Here is an 11,505-nt window from a genome sequence, read left to right on the forward strand (position 1 = left end):
CTCCTTGCGCTAAGAGCAGTACATATTCCTGGGCATATGAATATGGGAGCAGACATCCTGTTGAGGCAGGGGGTGAGGCCCGGGGAATGGAGGCTTCGCCCCGAGGTGGTGAAGACGTTATAGACTATATTTGGTCAGGCTCAAGTGGATCTGTTTGTGACTCAAATGACATCGCACTGTCCCCTTTGGTTCTCTCTAGGTCATCCAGCTCCTCTGGGACTGGACGCTATAGTACAATCCCCCAATCACTCTGTTCTGGCGAGAGTATGCCAGGACTGGGTCAGAGTTTTGGCCTTTCAACCGAGGTCCTCCAATCAAAAGCTCCCTCAACGAGGAAACTGTATGCCTTGAAGTGGAAACTTTTCACTTCTTGTTGCGGAGATCACCAATTTGACCCAGTCAACTGCCCAGTTGGTAGAGTGCTGGAATTCCTGCAGTCCCATTTATCCGCAGGGTTGACCCACTCCACCCTAAAGGTCTACATGGCGGCCATTGTGGTCTACCACACCCCTCTCATGACCAATCAGTGGGCAGACACCCCCTAGTTACATGTTTCCACTGAGGAGCTGTAAGGGAAACAGGTCAATTTAGCTCAAAGGGAATCATTTAAGATTTTAAAGGGAATTCAAAGCTGATCACTGAGATGCCCTGCGATTCACTGAACAAGCCGTTTAACATCAAAACTGCGCTGGATATTAATATCCAAAGTATAGTGAAAACACTATCAATTAGCACAGTAACAAGATCGGCAGTTTAAGACATTAACTTGTAAGCACAAGATACTTCTCTTTTCAATATGAATAAGGCTTTATTAGATAAATCTAAGACATATAAACTAATCTAACACATGAACGCACGCACTCACACATTCACACAAGTTGCAGGAAGATCGAAAGTTAGGGAAAGATGAGTTTAAGAGAATGGAAATGTGGAATCCCAAGTTTACAGCAATATGTTAAATTGCATAGACATGAACAACCATCAATCACTTAATTAACCCTTGCATTGAGTTCCTCAATGAGGTTAAAATAATATTAGATACACCAGTAAAGGTCACAGTCTGGAAGTAAAGTCACTTGTGTCTCCTGTGAAAAGGGAGTCCCCTTTGTTGTCGTTGAAAGGGGTATCCCGATGTCGCTGATTGGCTGGAAGTTCAGTAGTCGTTGAAGTGACGTATTGGGAAGCCCTTGGTTGGGCGCTGGCTGGCGATGCAGAGTTGTGTGGCTGGTTGAAGTTGAACGGGCTCTCGAGGTCAGACTCCGGAGACACGGCGTTACAAAACTTAACTCAGAACACGAAACTCTCAAACGGAAAGAAAAGAAGTAAAGTTTGACGAGACTAGGTGGTGTTTCTTCTCATCGTGGCTAAGTAGCAGCAGGCATGCAGGCCGAAGCACGCTGGAACTGTGCTCAAAGAACAGTGATGACAAACAGCATGGCTAAAAGCTAAAGCTTAGAAGCAAAGCTAACAGCAAACTAAAAGCAGGCATGACTAATAGCAGAAGCTAAATGCATAGCTAAAAACTAAAAGCATGCATGACTAATAGCAGAAGCTAAATGCATAGCTAAAAACTAAAAGCAGGCATGACTGATAGCAGAAGCATAGCTAAAGACTAAAAGCAAGATTTTATGGTGTCCTAAGTATTTAAACTGGCCTGTTGGCCACACCTCAAATGTTGTCTTGACCAATCAGATATTGTCTTGGCTCGGGGTATCATAAATCATATGTTATCTTACCAAGCATGTGGTCCGAATTTTCCCGCTCTTGCAGGGTCTAATTTTGGACATGATTCCTATAACAAGAATATGATACATTTGACAAATAACTGATTGTCAAGACTATTTCAAGTTATTAAAAGACATACACAATAAGTGATTATAACATGATAGTCAAATGTGTGGGTTACATATAAATTAATATGGAGTGAAGCGATGGACTGATATTCATCTATAAGTCTTTTTGAGTTCATTTTGGTCCATATATATGTAGAAAAGACAGTTTCTTTGTCATTCTCTTTCAGTCTGGTTCTGCTAGGTGGGGGGAAGTCAAAGGATCTTGTGTAGTACTCTCGTGGGTTTACAAGTGATGTCCAGCGTTGCTTATCAATTCAAACAACAAATTTGACAAATCTCTTCTCCGAATTGAAATTGTCAATAATTTTTCTAGTGGTTCTAATGTTGAAAGCTGTTCTGTGAAAGCATTGGTTGGTTATCTTGCTTGGGACTTGTGGCACAGAATGTTTTATGACTTCCTGTTGCCTTACTGAGGAATTCAGCTCGTGTTCAACCACAGCCCTGATCGACTCTTTGATTTGTCTGGTTCGAGTCATTCCTGCTACAGAGCACTGAGGCTGAGGCCTCCGGTACATTTTTGTGTCCCCACTTGGGACCTGGCTGTGGTGTTAGAAGCTCTTTGTAAGCCTCCTTTCGAGCCTATTGAAGGTATTGCTGATCACTATCTCACGATTAAGACTGCCTTTCTTCTAGCCATTAATTTTCTAAAGAGAGTTAGGGATCTTCAGGCCCTCTCAGTGGCCCCTTCCTATTTAGACTTTATGCCCGGCATGGCCAAATTGTTTCTCTACCCCCGAGCGGGGTATGTCTTGAAGGTACCCTCAGTTATCCCACAGCCTATCATGCAGCAGGCCTTCAGTCTTCCTCCCTTCAGGGAGCCAGACCAGCAGAAGCTAAACTGTATGTGTCAAGTGCGAGCACTGGAAGCATACGTCCACAGAGCTGCCATGTGGAGAAAGGTGGACCAACTGATGGTATGCTATTCGATCTGTGAGACACTCCCGGCTCTTTTGTTCTCTTGCCTAGGCTGTGCTCCTTGTATACACACTAAGCAGGGACTTGCAAGTCTGGCAGCGTGGGCATTCTCATTCCCATAGCATTTTCGGGGGACAGCTCAAGTTCCTGAAGGGGAACGTCCCAGGTTATGTACAGTCTTGTTCAAAATAATAGCAGTACAATGTGACTAACCAGAATAATCAAGGTTTTTCGTATATTTTTTTATTGCTACGTGGCAAACAAGTTACCAGTAGGTTCAGTAGCAGAAAACAAATGAGACCCAGCATTCATGATATGCACGCTCTTAAGGCTGTGCAATTGGGCAATTAGTTGAATTAGTTGAAAGGGGTGTGTTCAAAAAAATAGCAGTGTGGCATTCAATCACTGAGGTCATCAATTTTGTGAAGAAACAGGTGTGAATCAGGTGGCCCCTATTTAAGGATGAAGCCAACACTTGTTGAACATGCATTTGAAAGCTGAGGAAAATGGGTCGTTCAAGACATTGTTCAGAAGAACAGCGTACTTTGATTAAAAAGTTGATTAGAGAGGGGAAAACCTATAAAGAGGTGCAAAAAATGATAGGCTGTTCAGCTAAAATGATCTCCAATGCCTTAAAATGGAGAGCAAAACCAGAGAGACGTGGAAGAAAATGGAAGACAACCATCAAAATGGATAGAAGAATAACCAGAATGGCAAAGGCTCAGCCAATGATCACCTCCAGGATGATCAAAGACAGTCTGGAGTTACCTGTAAGTACTGTGACAGTTAGAAGACGTCTGTGTGAAGCTAATCTATTTTCAAGAATCCCCCGCAAAGTCCCTCTGTTAAAAAAAAGGCATGTGCAGAAGAGGTTACAATTTGCCAAAGAACACATCAACTGGCCTAAAGAGAAATGGAGGAACATTTTGTGGACTGATGAGAGTAAAATTGTTCTTTTTGGGTCCAAGGGCCACAGGCAGTTTGTGAGACGACCCCCAAACTCTGAATTCAAGCCACAGTACACAGTGAAGACAGTGAAGCATGGAGGTGCAAGCATCATGATATGGGCATGTTTCTCCTACTATGGTGTTGGGCCTATTTATCGCATACCAGGGATCATGGATCAGTTTGCATATGTTAAAATACTTGAAGAGGTCATGTTGCCCTATGCTGAAGAGCACATGCCCTTGAAATGGTTGTTTCAACAAGACAATGACCCAAAACACACTAGTAAACGGGCAAAGTCTTGGTTCCAAACCAACAAAATTAATGTTATGGAGTGGCCAGCCCAATCTCCAGACCTTAATCCAATTGAGAACTTGTGGGGTGATATCAAAAATGCTGTTTCTGAAGCAAAACCAAGAAATGTGAATGAATTGTGGAATGTTGTTAAAGAATCATGGAGTGGAATAACAGCTGAGAGGTGCCACAAGTTGGTTGACTCCATGCCACACAGATGTCAAGCAGTTTTAAAAAACTGTGGTCATACAACTAAATATTAGTTTAGTGATTCACAGGATTGCTAAATCCCAGAAAAAAAAAATGTTTGTACAAAATAGTTTTGAGTTTGTACAGTCAAAGGTAGACACTGCTATTTTTTTGAACACACCCCTTTCAACTAATTGCCCAATTGCACAGCCTTAAGAGCGTGCATATCATGAATGCTGGGTCTTGTTTGTTTTCTGACAATCTACTGAATCCAACTGGTAACTTGTTTGCCACGTAGCAATAAAAAATATACTAAAAACCTTGATTATTCTGGTTAGTCACATTGTACTGCTATTATTTTGAACAAGACTGTATGTAACAATGGTTCCCCTGAAGGGGACGAGACGCTGCGTCTCAAGGCAATACTTCCAGCATCCCTGCAAGAGATTACTTCATTCCTAGAAGCTGAGGCTCTTTCCACCTCACGTGCTTTTATAGCTTCCTGGTCGCTACGTCACCACCTATTGTATCACGCCCATTCATTGGACTGATTACACATGTTATTCAGAGCCGGTCACGCTGAAGGACGTTCCTATGGTGTTTTCGGATGCAGCGTCTCGTTCCCTTCGGGGAACCATGGTTACATACGTAACCTGGGACGTTTTTGTTCATGGAGGTGATTCAGAAAAAAACTGCATTAGGCATATCAGCAATGCCTCCAGAGCCTATTACAAGCTATGTATTTGGACACCACCATGTAATAAAAATAAAAACCCTCTCTCCGCTGGAATTTCTCTTTTGGTGCGAGGACGCACCATTTCGGGAGGAGGCGAACTGTTACATTCATGGACTTTGTGTTACATGGACTCCCTTGTGTTTAAAACCCTGTCTGTTGAGTTCCTCCTTGACAGCGATTATCCATGTTACTTCTGTCAGTGTTACCTCTGTTCATGTTATTGATGTTCATTAAACTCCTCTTTTGATTTATGATCCTCCTCGTTCGTCTGACTCCCATGCCAGCATACACAGTTTGTAACAGCAGCCATATACCAGTTTTAGAGCACTTTATGCTTCCTGCTGCTGACCAACTTTATGGAATTGCAGACTTCATTTTCCAACAGGACTTGGTACCTGCACACAGTGCCAAAGCTACCAGTACCTGGTTTAAGGACCATGGTATCCCTGTTCTTATTTGGCCAGCAAACTCGCCTGACCCTAACCCCATAGAAAATCTATTGGGTATTGTGAAAAGGAAGATGCGATATGCCAGACCCAAGAATGCAGAAGAGCTGAAGGCCACTATCAGAGCAACCTGTTTTTACTGAAGTATAAGAAATATAAATATTACATAAAATAAGCATATTTTACAGATATATGGTACTTTTAGGGTGTACTCACACTGCCAGTTTGAACCGTGCCCGAGTGCGTTTGACCACCAAAGCGCGGTTCGTTTGACTAGTGTGAGTGCTCCGAATCGTGCCCGGGCGCGGCTCGATTGGCCGGCCCTGGCCCGCTTGGAAGAGGTGGGCCAGGGCACGGTTCAGTTGGACTCGGGCGCGGTTCGCATGCAGTGTGAGCGCTAACCGTGCCGGAGCATGGAAAAGGACGCCTTGCATCACGGTTTTGCGACGCTCCAAAACCAACATGGCAGGGAAAGGGTCGCTTTGGTCTACGGCAGAGGTGCAAAACGCATAAAAACTAAAAACTGCAAAGTCCTTGCTGCACTTCAGCTGGTACCTTGCAAACATCCTCATACGAGCAGCACGATTACTTGAAAATTTTCGCGCCACTAAGGCGACACATCTGTTTAACAACAGGCTGTCGAACAAACAACACAAAATTATCCACAAAGAAAACAGAGCAATGCACTCCATTGTGTTCAGAGAGCGCCGCTCTTCCTGTTTATCCCGAAACCGTCGCACCATAATGACGTAAGCGTGCTCCGGCACGAATGCTGAAACCCTATATGTGAGTGCAGGCCAGATGGGGAGTGGGGAGGGGGGACAATCGTACTCGGGCCCGGTTCATGGCAACCGTGCCTAGTGTGAGTACACCCTTAGAGCTTAAAAAATAATAATTAAGGCTGTTAAGCGATACAATTTTTAAATCTAATTAATTACATGATGTGTTGATTAATTTATCTAATTAATCACACATCAAATTTGAGGAAATTACTCTGTAAAGATCATTTGAAGTCATTGTTGTGCAAAGCATCAAACAGAGATGAGAAAAAGTAGGTTCGGCAAGAAATATTGATAAAATTTATTACATCTACTCTTTTGGACCATGTGAGTAAATGATGACAGAATTGTCATTTTTTGTTTGGTGAAAAATAACTTTAATAATTTATTTTCTTAATTTTATTATTATTACTATGAAAATATGACATTATTTCTTAAATGAAATGATACCCTAAATAATAAACTAAAACTTTACGTTTGATTCGTTCAAATGCCTGATTCATTCAGGAGTGGAGTAAATGGTTCTTTATGAATGGTTCATTGAATCATTAGGCTTGTTCCAATCGCTGTGTGACATCAAAGTACCGCAAGAGCTAAGAGAGCAGACGACTCCTTGTGCTTTTGAATCACTCTCGCGGTACTTGGATATCATACAACAATCGGTCTGTGCAGCGCCACTTCAAAGCCAACGGGACTACGACCAATGGTTCAATGCGCCAAATGGTTCACCAAATTAGTTCAAAATGTGGATTAAGAAATGACATGCCGCTGTGGGTTGCTCGGGGATAAACAGTTATAATTTGTCTGTATATTTTGGTTGCAAAATTTAGCAAAACAGACAACATGGTGTCTAAAATAACACAATATTAACTTATTAATGAACTGTTGTATAATATGAGTATCACATTTGCACTAGTGTGATATTGCACTTAGCCTACAGCTCGTGTGATATTTCTAACTTATGTGACATAAAATATGAGACGAAATTTCAAACAAGGGCATTTTGTCCAATATGCTGAATTTTAGGGATATTTTCTAGGCTTCATCATGCAGTATGTTGTTGCCCTGCCTCATATTAGTCATCAACAGACTGTATGAAATGACAGATGATCCACATAGGTCTGGGGCAGGGCAAGTGCGTCAAATGCGTTAATAATGTTAATGCATGATTTTTCTCCATAATTAATTAATCGAATTAATGTGTTAAATTACCAGCCTTAATAATAATTAAAAAAACACCAAAAACTAAATAAAAATTCATACAATTTTATTTTTTATTTTATTGAAGACAGTATTATGACATTTATTGAAAAAACAAATGGGATCACAGCTGCAATCTTCGAAGGAAAAATTAAGGGCTGCTGTGTTTGAGGATTAAAATAAATGTACAAAATAAAAATAATGAAATTTGCATTGAATTAATTGCAATATTTGAGCCTTTTATAAAAACCAGCACTGTAGTGTTTTTCTTTAATATCACAGATGCAGTGACTGCTAGAATCTAAAAGTGCTTCTCTCATTACTGCACACCAGTATTAGGCCCAATACCAATTCTACCCCTTAGCCCTTACCCTTTCCCCATTCTCTTTTGGTTGGAGGGGTAGGGGTAAGGGGAAGGGCCAGATAGCGTGTCAAATTAAGATTTTTCGGGACCACACTTCAAATGAATTATCTCAGCAACATGGTTGCTACAGTGAACAAAAAGACACAAAAATGTAAGCTTTTTGGCATAAATAAAGATTTTAACGAGAAGTAATCATTTTTTCATATTAACGGTCATGTTACTCAAAGAAATGTTTGCAAAATATCGTAGGGAAGTCGTGGCCTAATGGTTAGAGGGTTGGACTCCCAATCGAAGGGTTGTGGGTTCTAGTCTCGGGCGGAATTGTGGGTGGGGGTAGTGCATGAACAGCTCTCTCCCCACCTTCAATACCACGACTTAGGTGCCCTTGAGCAAGGCATCGAACCCCCAACTGCTCCCCGGGCGCCGCAGCATAAATGGCTGCCCACTGCTCCGGGTGTGTGCTCACAGTGTGTGTGTGTTCACTGCTCTGTGTGTGTGCGCATTTCGGATGGGTTAAATGCAGAGCACAAATTCTGAGTATGGGTCACCATACTTGGCTGAATGTCACTTCACTTTCACTTAATATTTGCTAACGTCATATCATTACAGACTGCATGATAGTGCCACAGTATATGTGACCAATCACGGAAAGTAGGGACACAAGTCGGTTCTGGGGCATTTTGAGTTATTCACAGACTCTGAAAGTGTAGTCTCCAAGCTTTCCAACGATGTGTAACACATGGAAATCTGATAATATTTGGAGAAGTTGTGGCCATTTGAAGGTAGGCACTCAAAAAAGCTCAAAAAGCAGAAAATAGCCTCTAAAGATTTTGCAGTTCTCACTGCTGCGGTGACAATGGGGCTCATTTACATCTCATTTAAATAAGCCATACCCCTGTAAAGCTCCCCCTGTAAAGTTGCTTGGTTGCATAGCAACGACAGACACAACGGGAAAAATCGGACCGCACACTATTAATAATAAAGGAGAATGTGCATTGTAAATGTCAGTAATTTATCTTTTTGGACTTTTATAAAAATGATTTAGAGGCTGAAATATGTGAGTTTTATCTTTTTATAAAAAAATCTTTAATCTTTAAAATGTGGCCATCATTTTTAATGTTATTATTTTAATGTTTATGTAAACAAAAAGTACATATTGATGCTAATTTTATTTGTTATTTGCTGGTTTTCTACATAAAACTTGGTGAATTGATTTCATTGTGTAGCATTAGGACTTTTTTAACAGGATTCTGTGATAACCGATGAGCTATGAGCTAGCTAATTACAATAGGTAGATATGGGAAGGTCTAAACATGGACTAAACATGAGATAACGTGTACGTGTTCTTAGAATGAACACAAAACGACAAACTTTGATGTTTATGGAAACTCACCCCATAAGAAACAGAAAAGTAGCCTATTCTTGCAGATCTTGATGCCTCCAATGAAATAAGTCGTTCGGGCACACTTTCTCTTTGTCGGGATCTTCTTTGTGGATGTAACCATCTCCGAAGTTTGCACTGTCTGTCTGTTTGCCACTAAATGTTACGGATTTTCCCCATTTCTCTGTCTTTATCCCCATCAAATGTTACTATCGATGTAGCCTCTGATATCTTAGGGTCCAACTCATCTGACGCCAGTCCAATACATTCTTCCTCGTCGTCATCTTCGCTCAGTTGTAGATTAGGGATATTATACAGTCTTATTATGCCGCCTTCATCGTCGCTCAGATCGTCTTCAGATTCAGTGAGCGCTTGTTCATTAGCATCCGGATTGCCGAAGAAGTACTTCAAAACATTTTCGGTGAATTCATTGAATTTTGGAGGGCGGGGGCAATAACAAAAGAAACAAAAGCCGGCTTATCCAGTATGGAAATACACAGACAATGAAACACCCCTACTGCGTGCTAGAATCTCCGACAAACAAGCTGATTTCAACCTCAAAATGTACGCTTTTAAATATACCAATACTGCTATCTCAAACACAGAGAGGCTTCTTTGTGATCTCAACTAACAGATTCTGCAAAAAAAACGAAAATCACAAATGTTGAAAAAAAAAAAAAAACGCTTCTTTGTCATTTTGCTCGAAAGTTGTGCTGCCGACTTGTGTCACTGGTTTCCGTGATGGGTCACATATGTCTGTACAGGGCGATAACTGCCGTAGACATTGATGGGGGCTAATCCCCTCAAAAATTAGAAATCACTAAACCATTTTCTCAAATATTTCTCATAGTAGTGGTGTCCCAATCCTTAGGGGAATATTTTCTCCCCTACCCCTTAACACTCTGTTTCAAGGGACAAGGGGAAGGGGTAGGCAGAAGGTTAAGGGAAGGGGTATAAAATAGTATTGGGATTGGGCCTTAAAGTACAGGATAAAGATCAGGATAAAGACATGAGTCCCTCCGAGATTTCAGCCAAATGAATATTGAGTGCAAATTCCATAGGGATATATAAATATATAGAAAAATATGAGGTGGCAAGAATGACCTTATATCTCACACTCGAAGACTCACCATTATGAGGCTAAAGGGCCACAATATTGATACAACTATTTCAACTAAAGTAATATGTTTTGCATAATATCTAAGTTAATTATTGTCTAAAACAACCCCTTCAGCAATGTTTGTACCATATTCTTCTTTGATAAAAATAATTAACTTTTATTAAGTGAGTACATTGCAAAGTGGATCTTTAAAAAAAAAAACAAAAAAAACAGGAATATTTAATTATAAATGAAGAGATTATGAAAGATTCTCACACTGCTTGGAGATCTTATAGTATCTTAATATGACTTTTACAGCATCTCAATTAAAAGACTTGAGTGATATCATATTTTCAAATTTGATGTTTCATAAAAAATATGGTGATTATCTCTTTTTACTCCAAATAGCATCATTTTCATATTTTTCAGTTATTGAAAAATGATTCTCATTTGCTTCATAAGTCTATAATCATTTTAAATGTGCTTTTTACACAAGTCCATCTTTAGCCCCACTGCAAACTACCACACACCGGTCACAAAATCTAAATTATCAAATAAAATTATTATAATTATAAATCAGTTTTAATGTATGTTTGTAAATACACGTATGTACCATTAAAAAACAAAAGTAAATATGTATAAAAAAAATAAAACACAGATAAATGATTGCATAAATACAACATGGCAAATCTTTCTCTAATTCAAGAATAACATATTTACATGTACTCGGTGACACGAAGACTAGAATATTTTAATCAGTTTGAAGAGTATTTATATAATAGGAAACAATATTCATAAATGCACCTTTCCCTAATTCAGTGTGATAAAAAAGTGATATCCATTATCCAAATATACCTGCCCTCTCAACCTCCCCACAATCTTAAGCACCAGAGTAATGTCTTAGTTACTGTAATGTTAATCTTAATATTTTAACAATATTGCATGTATAGTACTACAAGATATTTGAAGAATGAAAATGATAAACTAGTTCAGTATCAGGAATCATTTGAGTAGAGAGCATTTAAATTATTTTCTTATCTTGTGGTTGTGCTGGCAAGTTAAAATCTCTATAGCAGTGATCCTGGTGTATAGAAAAAGGATTGCTCACACAAACACACACAAACACACTCTCAACCTAAACCTTAAACACAGTCTTAGAGATCATTCATGTTCTACACTCTTTGCAGGCTGAGTAACTGCAGTATTGGAGAGGAAGGCTGTGCTGCTCTGATTTCAGCTCTGAGATCAAACTCCTCACACCTGACAGAACTGGATCTGAGCTGTAATAAACCGGGAGACTCAGG

Source organism: Carassius auratus, chromosome 22, assembly GCF_003368295.1.
Source record: "Carassius auratus strain Wakin chromosome 22, ASM336829v1, whole genome shotgun sequence".
NCBI lineage: Eukaryota > Metazoa > Chordata > Actinopteri > Cypriniformes > Cyprinidae > Carassius > Carassius auratus.